The following is a 17,680-nucleotide window of genomic DNA, read 5'->3' as shown; positions in this document are numbered from 1 at the left end:
CTGAGGAAATGGCAATGAATTCCCCTCGGAGCACTGCTTTCAGTGGCGCCCACTGTGTCGCCTGGGTGGTATCAGCATTATCATTGTGCATTTGGTGATCTCGTATCGAGTGTTGGATGTGCTTCACCACCGTCTTCTTATGCAACAGAGTATCCCTGAGGCGCCAGACCCCACGCGTGGGTGACATCGGTGGAAATTGGAACGTGCCCGTGACAGGGGCGTGGTCCGACAGAGAGAGAACCCCTATCTCGGAGGCTGTGGCTAAGTCACAGACCGGCCCCGTGACTAACAGATGGTCCAGTCGTGCATAGGTCTTATGTGCATGTGAGTAATAGGAATAGTCTCAGGTGGTGGGGTGGAGGAGGCGCCAGAGGTCGTGGAGATCTAATTCCTCCGGTTGGCTTCTGCCCACCTGCAAAATTTCCCCCGTCTGCGGGTGTCTTTGTGCTGATCTATCCAAGGAAGAATCAAAGACCATGTTCAGGTCTCCCCCTATGATTATGTGCCTGTCTGGGGTGGCGGTGATATCCACTATGGCCGAATTAAGAAATCGTTCCTGATGTTCGTTGGGACTATATACCGACCCGATGGTGAATACTAGACCTCCTGACTTAACCCTATAAGCTAGGAGTCTACCTTTCTGTTCAGCAAATTTATGTAGGACCTCCCCTTTAAATGTTCTGGACACTAGGATTGCTACCCCGGCCGTCTTGGTAGTGTTGGAGGAGAAAAATTGTGTGGGGAATTTGTGAGAACGCATCCTCTGACAGTCTCGAGCTAGGAGATGAGTCTCTTGCAGGAGACAAATGTCTGGGTGTGTGTTTTCCAGTAGGGATAGCACTGCTCTCCTCTTGACATGGTTATTTAACCCTTTCACATTAAGGGTGACTACTTTAAGGGCTGTCATCTGTGTGGGCGAAAACAGAGTTCAAGCAGTGAGTCAAGGCCCAGGAGGGGCGGCTCTGGTGCAGATAGTGCGTAGAAGCACCGGAAGGCTAGAGCGAATGAATCAAAAGCACTGGACGGTCCCTGTCCCTCCCCCCCCCAACTCCCCTCGAACTTCCCCTGAACTGCCTTTCCCCTTCCACCTCCCTCCCCGTCTCCCTCTACCCCCCAACAAACCCCTCATGCAAACAACCAAGTGCCCTCCTCCCCCTCCCTTCTTCAGTCCCCTGAAACCCCAACAAATTTCAGTCCCAGTCATGACCCAGAGGACAAGTCTGTGGTGATTTACCAAAGTGGCCGTACGGCCACTTACTCCTCCCCATGGCCCCCCTCCTCCCAGGACCCCAAACCTGCTACATCAGTAAGGCTGTGGTGTTCTCCCCCCGGAGCGTTGTTATGCTGTCAGCGCTACATCACCATTGGAAGCAGTGTCTCTGGCCGCCTCGGAAACTGCATTCGCCATGCCAGTCCTTATGGTGGGCGAGTCCGGTCTCCTGGGGGTGGCAGGCACCCGTCTCCGCGATACCCTCTGCCAACTGTCTCTAGGGCCGCGTCTCTGGCTTGGCGTAGTCGTTTCTTCCTCCTCCGCAGTGATCCCCAGAACCTCGCACGTCTCCTGCAGTGATCGCAGTTGGTGCATCATGCCCTTCCATCTGAAGATGAGGCGGAAGGGGTGTCCCCAGGCATAGGATGTTTCATGCTCTTTCAGAAAGTCAGTTGCTATCTTAAATGATTTCCGCCTCTGGAGGGTGATGGCGGGCAAGTCCTGATACAGGGCCACAGAATGACCGCGAAAGGTGAACGAGGGTTGCTTCCACGCCTCAGCCATGATGCGTTCCTTCAACGGAAAGTCTGGGAGAAACGCTAGAATGTCCGGTGGTGGCGCTGATGCTCGTCGTGGCGGTCCTACCCTGTGTGGTCTATCAATCCGGACTGGGAACTCCGCCGGTTCGCCCAAGATAGCCCAAAACAGGTCTCGCAAGTAACCAGCCACACCCGGGCCCTCTTCTGTAGATGGAATTCCCCGGACTCTGATGTTGTTTCGTCGCGGCCTGTTTTCAAGGTCCTCATTGTGCGTTTGCAGATCCAGATGCTGGTCTCTGAGGCGCAACACTTCCTGTTGCAGCTGCACAATGTCCTTGTCGAGTCGATGGTTCATGCTCTCCACTGTGGCCACTCGCTCCCCCAATTCATCCACCTCTCTGCGCACCTCCCGAACTTCTCCTGCCACTTCCTGCTTTAGTGTCTGAAAATCGTCTCTGAGGGTGCTAAACAGAGATTCCAGGAATTATCTAGTGACAGGCGGTTCCCCTCCACTCGCACCCTGCGATCCTCCGGCGGAGCTTGGAGACGGTTGCCCCCTATCTCCTCTCTGTGAAGGCCTGTTGAGCATTTCGGGGAGAGTGCGATCCCCTCGTTTGGTGCCTTTGCCAGACGCCATCTTGGAACGAGTGTAGGCCAGTCCTCCCCGTCTCCTCGGCTCGACACTCTCGGCTCTGCGGGTGCCTTCCTGGGCTGAGTAGGGGACTGTCGGTCGTCACCAGCGGCAGTCTCGAGTACGTCCAAAAAATCGCTTCCAGCACTTTCGTACTAGGCTTCAGCCGCGGCCGTAACGGCGGGCGCCATTACACCGCTCACCCGTCCGGTAGGCCCCGCTGGTCTCCGGTTGTAGCTCTGTTGGGCACTCTGCTGCATGGAGAGGTCAAGTCGCTCCGATGAGACCCCACTCGGATACTGCCTTGTGGGCCGCAACTGCGATCCTCGATGCTGCCTCCGCGCCCGTCGTCCCCGCCAGATCTCGATCTCCCCGGACGGGGTCAGCGCTGCGGGGCCTATCGGTTCTCCTCGGAGCCCCTCAGTGCGTTTTCTGGTGGAGGCCTCTCAAGCCGCTCTTCACGCCGGCCACTCCAGTGCGTCCATGCCGTGTGTTGCAGAGGCAGCAGCCGGAGGTCGGTCAGCGCAGGTTAATCCGTGCTTCGGAACCTCCAGGTCGAACAGGGTCTCCGCTGCGTCCTCTGCTCGCTTACCAGGCCGGTGGGGCCCCAGGTGGGACCCGGCATTCAAGGCTCGGAGTGGATCTCCGGGCCAGTGTCCCGTTCGCTTCGGATGGCTCCCAGCGGGTGTTCAGTCGAGTAGGCCGAAGCCACAACCTCGAGTGTCGCCCACAGCAGCTCCGCTAGAGCAGGCCCGCTGGTCTCCGGCTATTATTCAGGGCCGTTCGGGCGCTGTAGGGCAATCAATCCGCCGGCGGTGCCCGCCGGTCGAGGGTGGGCGCGTCGTGTGGCTGTTCAGTCGCCTTCCCACGTGTTTCGGGGGCCCGTCTCTCTACCCTCCGACTCCCGGTCCGGACCTCCAACGCCGTCCGGCAGGCTGTCCTGAGGCCAATTTGAGACCCGTTTCAGCTCAGAGTCTGCGCGTCGGGCCACTCCACCACTCCCTGCGCCGCTGAGCTCTAGCGGGGGGAGAAAGAGCTATATTTCAGGGCTTGGGCCTAGTCGGAACGCGGAGCTGCGAGAAGAAGCGTCCTCTCACTCCGCCATCTTGGCAACGCACCTCGCAGAGAATCTTCTTGCCTAGTTAGTGGCGATCAGGGACAGGGCATGACCTTGCAGTGAGTTGGTAGGGCCTGATAGTCGGACTACAAAATGTAATTGCTAGGTTTGTGAATTTTAAGGATAGGGCATGACCTTTCAGTGTAGGAGGGTAGGGGGGCCAGATAGTCGGTCAACTACGCTGGCCTGTGGCGGTAAGGTCATGATTGGTGAGCAGTTAATTTAAGGTCTAGGGGGCGGCGCCATTCTCGAATGGGGTTGCCCAAAGGAAGGGACAAGTAGTCTCTCCTAGAACTCCAGGGGCAGTTAAAGCCTGTTGGCTACATGGGTGCGGGGGAGGGGAGAGTCACGCTTTCTCTAGGCTGGTTGGCCACCCCGCACGTGCACAATGATGCCAGGAAACGGCGCAGAGATGCAAGGTCCCCTTTAATTAAGTTAATAGAGCATACAGGGGTAACCGGGGGACGGAAGTACCCTCACGGTAAGTGGGCCCTCTGCGCATGCGTACTTCTATGGAAGGGTGTGGTTAATAGTGTGTACGGGGATAACCAGAGGGGGAAGTACCCTCAGGGTAAACAGGCCCTCTGCGCATGCGCTTCAACAGGAGGGCGTGGTTTAAGTGGTAAGGATCTGACACCAGTAAGTGGCCTTGCCGTAGGCCCAAATAGGATATGCAGAAAAGAAATATTGTATAATATGATTGATACGTTAGATTCAGATAGGAAATACCTTATACTATAATTGTTAAGGTTAGCCATCTGATATCTGTATATATCAATTGTAATCAAATGTTGTGTAACGTTTTCTGCGTAATTGTATAAAATTGTTTAAAATTGTTTATTTCAATTTTTGATTTATTTTTATGTTTTAATAAATGCGGCGGGTGGTCGTACGACCCCCGCTTTCAAAGAAAAGAAATCCCTTTCATGTCTTTTTTAATAGTGTTTGTTAATGGAATGGGGGGGTCCTCCAGCAGTCCCTGGCAATAGAGAAAGGTGGAGCCGACATCGGCCCAGCCCCAGGTATGGTGGGGCGCACCGGCCCCTACCCGCTCTAGCTGTTGGGGCGTGCCCCCACCACGTCACCATGACGCGGCGAGCGCGCCTCAATGCGGATTCGACCCCGGGTCCCCTAGTGACCCGGTAGTGATTGAATCACTTCCGGGTCACTATGGAACAAAGGCCAGGCCGGTTAGATCCGGCCTGGCGGATGAGGGGTTAAAAGGCCGGGGAGCGCGGGAGTCTGCCTCTCTGACTCCGCGCTCCACGGCCTGCCTCTCAAGCCTCCAGGAGACTGTAATTTTTTTTCCCCACCCAACTTCCCCTGAAGCAGATGATTGGTATTGTGTGTTATGAAGGTTTTCACAGGTTTGTTACAAATGTTTATAGATGACAGGAGTGTCTGACTAATACGTTTTTTGTTCCTTGGAACTTTATCCCGTTTACAGGTCATCAATCGTCGTATTTATTGCTATTCATTGGTCAGGCGGTAAGGTCATGATTGGTGAGCAGTTAATTTAAGGTCCTTAGGGGGCGGCGCCATTCTTGAATGGGGTCGCCCTAAGGGAGGGACACGTGATCTCTCCTAGAACTCCAGGGGCAGTTACAGCCTGTTGGCTACATGGTGCCGGGGAGGGGAGAGTCACGCTTTCTGTAGGCTGGTTGGCCACCCCGCACGTGCACAATGACACCAGTAAAAGGCCTAAAAATGCAAGGGCCCCCTTTAATGGAGTTAATAGAGCGTACGGGGGTAACTGGGGGTGGAAGTACCCTCACGGTAAGCGGGCCCTCTGCGCATACGCACTTCGATGGAAGGGCGTGGTTAATAGGGCGTATGGGGGTAACCGGAGTGGGAAGTACCCTCATGGTAAACAGGCCCTCTGCGCATGTGCACTCCGACAGGAGGGCGTGGTTTAAGTGATAAGGATCTGACACCAGTTAGTGACCTTGCCGTAGGATACACAGAAAAGAAATATTGTATAATATGATTGATACGTTAGATTCAGATAGGAAATACCTTGTACTATAATTATGTTAAGGTTAGCCATCTGATATCTATATATATATCAATTGTAATCAAATGTTGTGTAACGTTTTCTGCGTATTTGTGTAAAATTGTTTATTTCCATTTTCAATTTATTTTTATGTTTTAATAAATACGGCCGGGTGTTGTACGACCCCCGCCTCCAAAGAAAATAAATCCCTTTCATGTCCTTTTTAATAGTGTTTGTTAACGGAATGAGGGGGGGTCCTCTGGCAGTCCCTGGTCACATGAAACCGAGCGCTTCTGGTTAGACATATTTTACATACAGGAGCCGTGTTTAGGAAATAAAGCCCTCTTTCAAACGTGCTGCGGAATCCAAACCACTTTAAGTAGGATGGGAACTAATAATGTGCTATGACACATGATCTCATACGCTTAACCTACATTTTAAAAACTAAGTATGAGGAAATCTTATACGGGCTTCTGCCGTAGATGAAATAATGCGGGGGGAAAACGCGCTAAAAGCTGTTCTCTATCTTCCTTGGATCTACCTCAGAATGCACACTAGAGGAATGTCAAACGCAAAAGGCACGCCGGGGCACCGCTGAAAGGTGTATGTGGCGGGGTTCCTGTTGGTATTATGAACAACACAGGTAGCAAGCAAAGAGTCAGCACGGGTATAAGCAGCAACGCGATTTTTAGCACTTTCTTTTGCCTGTCTTCTTCATTACTCCCCCACCACCACACACACACACTAAGACCTAATGCAATTTAGTCACTGCTAACAATAGATTCAAATTTGTGACCCGGAAATGTAAAAATAGCAGCCACGAAGCTGCGGAGTGCAAGTAAAGAAGGATTAGCAATTTTCAGGGGATGCCCTGTGTGTACGTGTGCGTGGGTGGGTGATGCAGCAAGGCACGCTATAGAAAGTTCTTACTAAATGCATAAGAAAATATAAGGTTTTTTTTTCCAAAGAAATGTTGCGTGCCAATTCTTTAGGAGTGGTATCTCCTTTTCAGTGGAAAGAGTAGAATTTATAAATTTTCTGGGGAATTGTTAACAGGGATGTTTCCACCAACGGATCACTGACAGAATATCGAAATCACAAATATCGACCTACAAGAATATCGAGTCAACAATATCGAAGGCAAAAATATCGACATCCTATCTACAACATGGTAAGTACAAAAATATCGAAAATTTAATATCGATGTAAAAAATATCGATGTTAAAAATATCGATATTTTTTTAAATATATATAAATGTAAAATTAAGTATATAACACTAATAAATAAATTATACATATTTAAAAGTATCTAAAAATGTTTAAAATTAAATAATTAATACATATATATTTTTAATACATTAATTAAATATATACACTAAATATATAATATATAAATACAGAACAATAAGTATTAATACTTATTTTACTAATTTATAAAATAATAAAATATATTCTAATTTACTAATTAACATTTACAAACATAAAACAATAACATAAATAAAATGTAAGTAATAAAAAATGAAAAATTTTTTTTTTACAATTAATTATATAAAACATTGGATAACATAAGGGTAAAAATTACTATTCCTACTCCAGAGAGTGCAACAGTAGTCAAAACTGACCCTGATCCCTAAAAATACCCCTTTACCCAAAAACTGAAAACTGACCCTGAAGCCTAAAAATACCTTTACCCAAAAACTGAAAACTGACCCTGAACCCTAAAAATACCCCTTTACCCAAAAACTGAAAACTGACCCTGAACCCTAAAAATACGCCTTTACCCAAAAACTGAAAACTGACCCTGAAGCCTAAAAATACCCCTTTACCCAAAAACTGAAAACTGACCCTGAAGCCTAAAAATACCCCTTTACCCAAAAACTGAAAACTGACCCTGAACCCTAAAAATACCCCTTTACCCAAAAACTGAAAACTGACCCTGAAGCCTAAAAATACGCCTTTACCCAAAAACTGAAAACTGACCCTGAAGCCTAAAAATACCCCTTTACCCAAAAACTGAAAACTGACCCTGAACCCTAAAAATACCCCTTTACCCAAAAACTGAAAACTGACCCTGAAGCCTAAAAATACCCCTTTACCCAAAAACTGAAAACTGACCCTGAACCCTAAAAATACCCCTTTACCCAAAAACTGAAAACTGACCCTGAACTCTAAAAATACCCCTTTACCCAAAAACTGAAAACTGACCCTGAACCCTAAAAATACCCCTTTACCCAAAAACTGAAAACTGACCCTGAAGCCTAAAAATACCCCTTTACCCAAAAACTGAAAACTGACCCTGAAGCCTAAAAATACCCCTTTACCCAAAAACTGAAAACTGAAAACTGACCCTGAACCCTAAAAATACCCCTTTACCCAAAAACTGAAAACTGACCCTGAACCCTAAAAATACCCCATTACCCAAAAACTGAAAACTGACTCTGAACCATAAATATACCCCTTTACCCAAAAACTGAAAACTGACCCTAACACTAAAAGTACTCCTTTACCCAAAATAAATTAATATTACAATTATATTACTTCCCACCCTATTCCCCTATAAACCCACAACCCGCTCCAGTAGTAAAACATATAATTTACTTAAAAATATACATAAATTATCAATTAATTAATCAATTAATCAATTAAAATAATTAATTGACAATTAATATTTAATTATAAAATAATTAATCTTTTAAAAATAATTATTTAATTAAAAATAAATTACTTCCCACCCTATTCCCCTATAAACCCACAACCCGCTCCAGTAGTAAAACATATAATTTACTTAAAAATATACATAAATTATCAATTAATTAATCAATTAATCAATTAAAATAATTAATTGACAATTAATATTTAATTGTAAAATAATTAATCTTTTTAAAAAAATTATTTAATTAAAAATAAATTACTTCCCACCCTATTCCCCTATAAACCCACAACCCGCTCCAGTAGTAAAACATATAATTTACTTAAAAATATACATAAATTATCAATTAATTAATCAATTAATCAATTAAAATAATTCATTGGCAATTAATATTTAATTGAAAAATAAATTAATCATTAAAAAATAATTATTTAATTACAAATAAATTACTTCCCACCCTATTCCCCTAAAAACCCACAACCCGCTCTGGTAGTAAAACATATAATTTACTTTTATATTTCTTTAAGTTATAAAAACATATTAAACACATATTATAACAATTACTTTAAATACTTAACTAAAATTTCTAACACATATTAGTAAATCGAAATTACTTACATCGATATATATGCTATCGATATTAGTGATTTCGATATTACTTACATCGATATATATGCTATCGATATAAGTAATTTCGATATTACTTACCTTAGGGTCGATATTCTGGCCATCGATATTCTGGCCATCGATATTCTGTCCTATCGATATTTGCAACTCGATATTAGTGTGGTCGAAATTACTGTAATCGATATTTTGACTGTTTACCCCACCAACACCTTCTAAGTAACCTCAGACAATGGCTTGGTTTGAAATATACTGCAATGACTTACGACCGGGTGTGTGTAAACAGTTCTTTGGCAACTTTCCCGCTGAGAGTATCTGCTTCATCCATGGAGCATGGTGATATAACGCTAGCACTTCCACCACTGGCAGTTCGTTGGAATTCTGTTAAAGCACGAGCCTCAGACAGCACAGCTCGGAAATAAGGAACAGCAACCAATGCTCCATGTTTCCGAGCTGCGCATCTGCAGCTCATGCTCTAACTAGTGCAGTTACCGGGTAACAATGTGCTGCAGACAGCAAGAGGGTTGAAAACAGATGCACGGGGGTTCAGTGTCTACTGCAAAGTTCATGTTACATCACATCTTATTAACAATTCGTATGAAAGGCTGAAGTGTGAGATATAAACAAAAATAATTACTGTCATTTTAGGCAATGGCTAAGGAGTTAAGCGAGGAAACGGAACATGAGGAAAATCCAGAAAAAATCTCCACAGCTCAGTAAAGGGACGGCCGTGGGATGACGGAGAGTGGGGAAAGGCAACTACAACGCCATGCGTCATCGCGATCGCGTGAAAACAAAAGTGATCGTGATCACGTTGACGTGCTAAGCATGCAAGGTATGCATGCTCAGCAATGATTGAGGGGTGGAGCGAGGCGCGCGTGCATGTGCACGTAACCGCAAGCTGGTGGCCGGCGGGTAGCACTTTGAAAAGCCCCTTGCTAAAGTTGAGCATGCAGCGCATGCACTGCTCTAAGCTCGACCTAAAAAGGGGGAGTGGGGCAAGACATCACCATCTGCCCTGAGGCCTCACCAATTTCAGCACTGCTGACATGCAATGTCTTGCTGTTTCCGGGCCTGATCCAGCGACTCTGCCCCCACACGGGCAATTGATGTCATTCGTACAGGCGGGCCCCCTGGTAATAGTGAGGTGCTGCTGTGTCAGTCCTCCCCTACAGCCTCCACTGCTGCCATTCGGCCTTTCCCTATGGCATCTCACGTCTGCCTCTCTAGGTCCGTGCCGGTGTCCTGCAAACGGCTACGGCTAGGACCTCCAGCGGCAATGTAGGTGGGGAAAGGTGTGGGCAGCCCACTGAGGCCCTGCAACAATTCCCAGGAGGTCCATGGCCTATCTGTCCTGCATGATGCAGTGCTCCCCAAGGGCTATGGCCCAAGACTGCCACAGCACGGTCCGTGCTGCCAGGCGACAGTTGCGGTCGTTGGCAGTGGCCTCTGAGCCCATCTGAGGACCCAGCTGCTCAAATGAGGGAATAAAGGTAAAAGCACCAGGTATAATTGACCAGTAAATGTTTTGTAGCATTCGTCTGGAATACCATCAGGCCTTGGTGATCGTTTGAAATTTAGGGATTCCATTGCATATTTAAGTTCTCTATAGTTTGAAGGGGATCAAGGGTAGTTCTGTCAGTGAGTGACTGTGGTGGAAATTGCAGTGGTGAAGAAAGTGATCAGTTGTTATATCTTGAGGTTTGCTCTAGAGATTTGAGTAAACTTGTTCAAATTCTTTAGCTATCTCTGTGGTGGAAAGTAGAAGGTGGCTGCCTACCCCCATGAGGGTCAGAACTTGGAACAGGTACTCCCACGTTGAGATATGCAAGTAGATCTGTTGGTGAAGTGAAAGATTTAGGAACATCATGTTCCTCTATACACATAACTGCTGAGTCAAATAAACTATATTTGTATCCAGCTTCGTAAAATCTGGTGTAGTTTGAGAACTGTTTACACATGGCTACTGTTTCTTTTGCAAAGTCTTGATAAATGTAGATTGTATGTCCTTCTGCCATTAGTGCTGAACTCTCTTGAACAGCCCTCCAGATAAGTGTCAGATGATGATGATCTGACGATCACTTGTCTTGACTTAGAATATGTCGATTGTGATAAGAAGGTACACAATGGGCTTTGTCAACTTTTGAGTACATTTTATTTTTAGTAGGGAAAGTTTAAGGTTTTCCAAGAAGGATCGTCAATTCTGACCTTCAGTATTTTCTGACAAATTGAAAATGTGCACATTATATTGGCTGTTTCTATTTTCGAGATCTAAAAACTGTTTCTTCATAGGTGCTATGAAGTTACATTGAAATGTTATATGGTCAATCACAACTTTATTATCTCTAATTTTGATGGTATTATCAGATATCTTCATAATAAGGTCTGCCCTGTCCCTCTAAATATGCTTAATGTCACAGCATATAGTATCTGTATTATTGTGTACTTCTTCCAATAATTTTGCCATGGATTCAACATTCGGATTCGCCATTTTAGTTTTTGGAGGAGAAGGCGCTTGTTTACGTTTATTAGGGAGATTCTGAAGTGATTTAACATCCATTCTGAATATAATAGAGAGATCCCTCTTAGTTGAAGTACAGTGCAGTTAAATAAGCAAACGTGGAGTTAACACGCTATAGTCCTATTAATGGTGACTGAAAAAAGTAAGCAGCTGTAAATAGCAAATATGAGGGGAATATGGCTTCTTTAGGTAATTGCCAGACACCAAAATCTGCAGACCTCACCTTTATGAAGGGGAATAAAATAGTGGAGACCGTACCTTTAAGAGGGAGCAAAGTGGTTGATAGGACTGCCTCTCTTTATTCTTGCCTTCCTCAGTCAGTCCTCAGCTGTGCAGTTAACTCACAGACACCTCAGGGAAAAAAAGAAGAGTTCGAAGCTGCAGAAATTTTACAAAAGCTGGTAAGCAAAAGCCAGGGGGGTTAATAGAGCAACATATGTGCATAATTCCAATGAACGCAACCATGTCACCTCAGCCAGTGGGGAAGATCACACAAATGTAGCTTGTTTCGTCCCCCGCGTAAGCGTAAGCAGAGTGGGCTGGCCCAAGGTATGCCACGCCAGCGTTGGAGTGTGAATAAAAGGCATGTAACTCTGGTCATGGCCCTCTTCCGGAATGCCCAACGTCCCTGCCAGGGTGGCACCCCTTACCCCGCCACGAGGCCGATGCTGTTGCCGTGAGCGGTGTTGCCTGCGATCCTGTGCACCTGCTGACCCCGGGACGCTGGTCCCCGAACCAGTCTTGCCTGCCCCTTCGCACCCAGGCCTCAATGCCCACCTGCAGACACCGGCGTGTGTCGAAGAGGGCCCACCATGTGCAGGTGCAAGCTCCAAGCCCGAGGACCGCGACCCTGGCAGCCTCCTCAGACCATCACTGCCTCCGCGACACAGGCCCGCAGTACTCCTTTCTCGTTGACGAACTCCACCGCCATACACATCGGGCTAGTAGGTCAACCATTTGGAACTGAGTCTTGATTACACCATGGCAGAGAACATTATTTATGGCAGAGTTTATATCACTATGCTCCCTTCGATGTGGTGCCAACAACTCTGTGCATAGCATTACAACCTCACGTGTCTGCGGGCCCACGCGGACAGCGGCCCTCGGCCTACGCTGCGCTCGAGTAGGTCACACAATTGGAACTGAGTATCGATTTTTCAATGGCAGAGTACATATCATTGCATGCAAATAGAAGGGAAAGAGGAAGACGCGTTTCAGTCCAGAGGAAAAAAAGGATCATCTTTACGGAGGTGATCAAACACTACCGACAACTGCCCTGGTGTCACTCATTCTGTGCATCCCGAGCCAATGACACATGGCTGTGGGCCATTGCTGACCGCTGCCTCCGGCCTACACTGCAGTCGAGTAGGACACACATTTGGAACTGAGTCTTGATTTAGCAATGGCAGAGTTCATAGCATTGTACTGGCCTCATCGCAGACTGCATCCTCTCTCAGCCCCCGGTGTCACTGAGACTGTTCCCCAACATTCATAGACACTCTCTGGTTGAACTTTGGTGGAGTCTGAGTCTATGTACTTGGGGGGTAGTCTTCATCCTCATGTAGCTGATACTGAATTAGTGGTGGAAACGAGGCTGTAGCATTCCACTCCTCTATTTGCTGCTTCCGGACTGCTACTGGCCTCTGCATCATGCCCTGGAGGGCACCTACCACTGTCCCCACACACACACTCTGTCACATTCCCCTTGGACATCATCGGGGACCCGCTCAGTCCGTGTGGCCCTTCCTCAGTTGACTGCAAGTCACCATCCTGTGGTGGTGTGCCCGTGCCAGCCGCTGTGCATCCAGGGCCACTAACTCTGTGCAGTTCAAGTCAGGGACCCTGTCTGATTGAATATTGGATGGATTCTGAGAGGATGGCCTTGGGGTTGTCAATGCCATGTGTCAGTGGCCTGCGCTGTCCGCTGCCTCCGGCCTCAACTGCGGTCCACCAGGGCTCACCTCACACATCAAATCGAGTCCTGACCGCACCGGATGTAGCATCACCACAGGAGGCACACGCCACCATCGCCAGGACCATCGCCAACCGCCATCTGCCAGAGTGGAAACAGTCGTACTGGCAGACTTATGGAGTTGCTCACACCTGTCGTGGACGTCATCATCTGCCTGATACCTTGCTCAGCACTCCAGGTGCCACTGACTCAGTGCACTGCAACTCACGTACACTTCTGTTTGCATATTGGGTGACATATGTACTTGCTACGGCTACCTCCATGTTGCTCAGCAGTTGTCTGTTATGCTGGTGTTTTCAGTTTCCATTTAAATGGTGTGCACTGTTCAAGTTGTTGCCAGCACCAACCACTCCGTGCGGGCTGGTTTACACTCACCCCCACATACATCCAGCACAAGCATCACTGTACATGTGGCCCTTGCCAATAAAGGGGCCCGGGCGCACATGCCTGTAGCCAGTTTTGCATACCATCTGCGTGTGTCCCTGTGGTCATGTTATATGCATGAGGGCCCTGGGCCCTGCAACATTACCTTGTGCAGTGTACAGCAAACATAGATATGTCACCGCAGGCAGCGGGTTAGAACTTGGACATGGAGCTTTGTCGTCACCCACTCAATTCGTAAGAGGAGTGGACTGGGCCTTTGTACGCAGAGCCAACGTGGGTATGTGAAGGATAATAAGTGCCTCTGGGCGTGGTTCTGTACTAGAAATGTGCATATGCATGTGTCTCTGTAGCAGTGTGGGTGTCCTTTGTGGGGTGTAGGAGGTCCCTGAAGAGTGTTAGACACCCACGTATATGATCTAGTTAGTCTTCCATGGGTTCGGACCCCACCTGCACCTGTTCGGCCACCTCCTTTTGGCATTCTGACACCAGGCATTGGAGTGGCATGTGTGGCTCGGTGAAGTGTTGTGAGCCTGCCGAGCTTGCGGGTGCTTCCTGCTGTGTGGCCTGTGCAGGGGCTGGGTTCTCCTCTATGTAGCTTGGCTGTCCTGGTGGTGGGTTGCTGGGATGTCCATGAGCTGTTGTAGGGCGTCGGTGTCGGACGTGTGGTGGGCCTCTCCAGCATCACTGATGAGTTGTCTGGTCTTTTCTGCTGGAGGTGTTGTTTGTCCCTCTGCAATATGAAGGGGAGATGCATGCTGACATTGTATTGACATGTATGTTAGCGCTTTGTTCTTGTTTACATGCAGACTGTATGACAATATACATTGTGACTTTTTGGGAGGTGCTGAATATTTGATGCGGGACAGTGGATATTTGGACTACATGACGGATGTGAGATTGTACGCGTACATTTCCATCTCACAGTTTCCTGCTATGTTAGATGTGATTGGCCTGTTTCTGCGCATGGGCGTACCCAGTTGTGTCCTCTGTTCTGCAGTGTCGGGGTTGCACATTGTACCACATTGTCAATGTGGATGTGCTGTTATTGCTGTGTCTGTGTGCTGCAGTGTGCCACGGTTTTCAGGGACATGATCCAGGGTCATTGTGGGTGTGCAGTCTGCTATACATGGTTGTGTATGTGTGCCATTGTGCCCATCTCCCCCGTCCCCCCAGTCCCTGGTCGTTACTCACCCTGTTGATGTTGTGTCGGGTCCTCTCAGGCTGTGTCCGGACTCCCAACTCCTTGCACCATCTCCACACTGATGACTGTGGTCTCGGTTTCCTCCAGCTCCTTCTGTGGCGCAGGACTCCAACCTCCTGTCATCGTTGCTGCCTTCCTGTTTGCAGCAGATTTGTCCTTGGTTTGGTTTTCACATCATGCCAGTGCCTCATGGCTTCCTCCATTGACCTCCTCGACATTCCAACTGCTTTCACGGCAGTCCAATAGTAAGTCAGTTGATGGTAGTGTTCTGTCACCTCCGTGACGCTGATCTAGTGTTGCTGCGGACTGCACCCCGTCTTCCTCTCCCTCTTCTCCTTGGCCTTCCCCGACCCTGTTGTTCCATGCTGGTGGTATGTGGGGCTTGTGGGGTTCGCGTTAGCCTCTGCACGCTGTCTGGGTGCATCCATGTTGCTGCGCACTTTGGGTTGTTTTTTGGTGTGTTCTTTTTGTTGTTTTTATAGTGCATTTTCCCACCAGATGCGTGGGATTTGCAGGCCTGTGGCTGGTTTTTGCTGCTTTTTGTATCGCTATTGGCCTCATCGCAAGTTTTTTGCGTTCGTGTTTTGCATTTTTGCACTGACGCGTTGGTTTTAACCTGGTCATTTGACTCTTTATCGTGAGACTATCGCTTGGTACCGCCGTGTAGTGAATACTTGGTTAACTTTGGTGGAGTCTGAGTCTATGTACTTGGGGGGTAGTCTTCATCCTCATGTAGCTGATACTGAATTAGTGGTGGAAACGAGGCTGTAGCATTCCACTCCTCTATTTGCTGCTTCCGGACTGCTACTGGCCTCTGCATCATGCCCTGGAGGACACCTACCACTGTCCCCACACACACTCTGTCACATTCCCCTTGGACATCATCGGGGACCTGCTCAGTCCGTGTGGCCCTTCCTCAGTTGACTGCAAGTCACCATCCTGTGGTGGTGTGCCCGTGCCAGCCGCTGTGCATCCAGGGCCACTAACTCTGTGCAGTTCAAGTCAGGGACCCTGTCTGATTGAATATTGGATGGATTCTGAGAGGATGGCCTTGGGGTTGTCAATGCCATGTGTCAGTGGCCTGCGCTGTCCGCTGCCTCCGGCCTCAACTGCGGTCCAACAGGGCTCACCTCACACATCAAATCGAGTCCTGACCGCACCGGATGTAGCATCACCACAGGAGGCACACGCCACCATCGCCAGGACCATCGCCAACCGCCATCTGCCAGAGTGGAAACAGCCGTACTGGCAGACTTATGGAGTTGCTCACACCTGTCGTGGACGTCATCATCTGCCTGATACCTTGCTCAGCACTCCAGGTGCCACTGACTCAGTGCACTGCAACTCACGTACACTTCTGTTTGCATATTGGGTGACATATGTACTTGCTACGGCTACCTCCATGTTGCTCAGCAGTTGTCTGTTATGCTGGTGTTTTCAGTTTCCATTTAAATGGTGTGCACTGTTCAAGTTGTTGCCAGCACCAACCACTCCGTGCGGGCTGGTTTACACTCACCCCCACATACATCCAGCACAAGCATCACTGTACATGTGGCCCTTGCCAATAAAGGGGCCCGGGCGCACATGCCTGTAGCCAGTTTTGCATACCATCTGCGTGTGTCCCTGTGGTCATGTTATATGCATGAGGGCCCTGGGCCCTGCAACATTACCTTGTGCAGTGTACAGCAAACATAGATATGTCACCGCAGGCAGCGGGTTAGAACTTGGACATGGAGCTTTGTCGTCACCCACTCAATTCGTAAGAGGAGTGGACTGGGCCTTTGTACGCAGAGCCAACGTGGGTATGTGAAGGATAATAAGTGCCTCTGGGCGTGGTTCTGTACTAGAAATGTGCATATGCATGTGTCTCTGTAGCAGTGTGGGTGTCCTTTGTGGGGTGTAGGAGGTCCCTGAAGAGTGTTAGACACCCACGTATATGATCTAGTTAGTCTTCCATGGGTTCGGACCCCACCTGCACCTGTTCGGCCACCTCCTTTTGGCATTCTGACACCAGGCATTGGAGTGGCATGTGTGGCTCGGTGAAGTGTTGTGAGCCTGCCGAGCTTGCGGGTGCTTCCTGCTGTGTGGCCTGTGCAGGGGCTGGGTTCTCCTCTATGTAGCTTGGCTGTCCTGGTGGTGGGTTGCTGGGATGTCCATGAGCTGTTGTAGGGCGTCGGTGTCGGACGTGTGGTGGGCCTCTCCAGCATCACTGATGAGTTGTCTGGTCTTTTCTGCTGGAGGTGTTGTTTGTCCCTCTGCAATATGAAGGGGAGATGCATGCTGACATTGTATTGACATGTATGTTAGCGCATTGTTCTTGTTTACATGCAGACTGTATGACAATATACATTGTGACTTTTTGGGAGGTGCTGAATATTTGATGCGGGACAGTGGATATTTGGACTACATGACGGATGTGAGATTGTACGCGTACATTTCCATCTCACAGTTTCCTGCTATGTTAGATGTGATTGGCCTGTTTCTGCGCATGGGCGTACCCAGTTGTGTCCTCTGTTCTGCAGTGTCGGGGTTGCACATTGTACCACATTGTCAATGTGGATGTGCTGTTATTGCTGTGTCTGTGTGCTGCAGTGTGCCACGGTTTTCAGGGACATGATCCAGGGTCATTGTGGGTGTGCAGTCTGCTATACATGGTTGTGTATGTGTGCCATTGTGCCCATCTCCCCCGTAACCCCAGTCCCTGGTCGTTACTCACCCTGTTGATGTTGTGTCGGGTCCTCTCAGGCTGTGTCCGGACTCCCAACTCCTTGCACCATCTCCACACTGATGACTGTGGTCTCGGTTTCCTCCAGCTCCTTCTGTGGCGCAGGACTCCAA

This window comes from Lissotriton vulgaris, chromosome 9 (genome assembly GCF_964263255.1).
Source record: "Lissotriton vulgaris chromosome 9, aLisVul1.2, whole genome shotgun sequence".
NCBI lineage: Eukaryota > Metazoa > Chordata > Amphibia > Caudata > Salamandridae > Lissotriton > Lissotriton vulgaris.
Note: the sequence above shows the minus strand (reverse complement) of the source record.